The sequence below is a fragment of the Arachis ipaensis genome, chromosome B04 (genome assembly GCF_000816755.2).
Source record: "Arachis ipaensis cultivar K30076 chromosome B04, Araip1.1, whole genome shotgun sequence".
Classification (NCBI taxonomy): domain Eukaryota; kingdom Viridiplantae; phylum Streptophyta; class Magnoliopsida; order Fabales; family Fabaceae; genus Arachis; species Arachis ipaensis.
In genome coordinates this window covers 19,946,032-19,948,083 of record NC_029788.2, presented here as the reverse complement: position 1 = coordinate 19,948,083, position 2,052 = coordinate 19,946,032, and positions in this window count along the sequence as shown.

Genomic DNA, 2,052 nt, shown 5'->3' with positions numbered 1-2,052 from the left:
TCTTAATCCTAGACTCGTCTCAAGCATCATCAAATCCACAACTCCTCAATTTCATCATATCAATCGTCTTTACAGTACTCTACCACTTCTCTCAACTAATCCACCCACAGTACTCCAGAATCCTAAGTCTCCGTTTTCTAAATTCACATAGAAATTCACTAAAATAATTTACTAACTTATCTTTAGTAATATTAGAGTCTAAATATTAGACAATACTCTTAATTAGCCTTTGAAGGAATTTAAAAAAAAAGGAGAACCTTTAAAAACAGAAAAAAAATCATATTTCAGAAAAAACAGGGGTGCGGCAAACTTGCCTTTAATATAAAAAAAATCGTATTTTCAAAAATAAAGTTCAAATCTCTTCTTCTAGGAATTAATGAATTTTTTCATTTTATATTAAAAAAAATCCATGAAATATTCTATGGTCTTGATAGTGAAAATCATCATGTCACGCTATCAATAGGTGTCACAACATGAGGTTACCACGTGTGAAAGAAATGGGTCTGCATTGCGTCATTTATATAAGCGTTGTGATGGGTGATGGATTTCAACGTTTATCATTCCTCCAATTTAATTATTTATGTTTATTTATTTAGTTCCATAATGAAGGATAATTGAGCCACATATATGGGTGTAGGAGTTGGCCTCTTTTTCTTTTTTGTTGTTGTTGTAAAGGTGCAATGGTATTTGGGTTTAGGGTGGATATGGTGATGTTAAAGCTTATTGGGTGAAATCAATGGAGTCGAAAATGAGTGACCAAAAACAATAGGAAGGTCGAGCACGGGATAGGGAACACCAGGATTCAATTCAAGGCAGAGGACGACGGTCTCCGAAATCTGGATTTAAAGGCAAGGAGCCAATGCAACTGGTGACGGAAGAGCAGCAAGGAGCACAAGCATAGTGAGAGGCAACCAGAAAGCAGCAACGGCGATCTTCGAGAATGGAAAAACAACACAGCGGGCTTGAAGGTGCGATCAATGTAACCTTTAGTGGAGGCTGGTGGTGGCAACTGATACCAAGCTGATGGACGAGACAATGTCATTGAAAAGAAAGACGGTGCTGCCTTGGGGGTGTCCTGAAAATGGCGCCAATCTGTGATTGAGTTAGGATGTGGATCTGATTCTTTCTGGATATAGCTTGAACGGGTTATACCCGACCTAGGCCTGTTTGGCCATGTGCCATGACAAAAAACAAAAAGAAAAAGAAAATCCTTCGTGATCTGATTTTTTTCGGTGAATTTGGATTTGTTAACGAAATAAAAAAATTGAAATTTGATTACGAATTTGAGAATTGGAATAAGCTCGAATGCTATTCTTTAATACAACTCAAAATACCAAAAATTCAACTACTCGAACCCAAAATTTATGGCCCGGTAACACAAACACTGAGCCCTGTCCAAATTATTTTATAATATAAAATTATAAACACTTCGTTTATTTTAATTAACAAACGGACTTTGTTAGGTAGACAATAATTTTTGTGAACAATGTGAACAATAAACTCTAAAATTAGCTTAATAAAACAAAAACATACTACACCCCAAATTTATTATATATCTCTAATTTTACAACCAAAATGTGCCACATGTCACTTTTTCATTGCAATTGGAATCAAATCTTTCCCTCCAAAATTAAGGAATCCACCTCTCCTCCTTACTAATTTTACAACCAAAATGTACCACATGTCACTCTCTTATTGTAATTGAAATTAAATCTTTTCCTCCAAAACTAAAGAATTATTCCCTCCTCCTTACTAATTTTATAACTAAAATTGCCACATGTCACTCTCTAATTGCAATTGAAATCAAATATTTCTCTCTAAAATTAAAGAGTACTCCCCTCATCCCTCTTCCTTTCTCTATTTCTCTCATTCCTTCAACCACTCTATCTATTTTATATATCATTACCAATATCAATGACTAATTACTAATTTGACAATTAAAATATGCAACATGACATTTTTTAATTGCATTAAAACTAAAATTGAAATTGAAATATACCTATATTATATATCATATATTACTATCTAATTTAATAATCAAATGTGTCACAT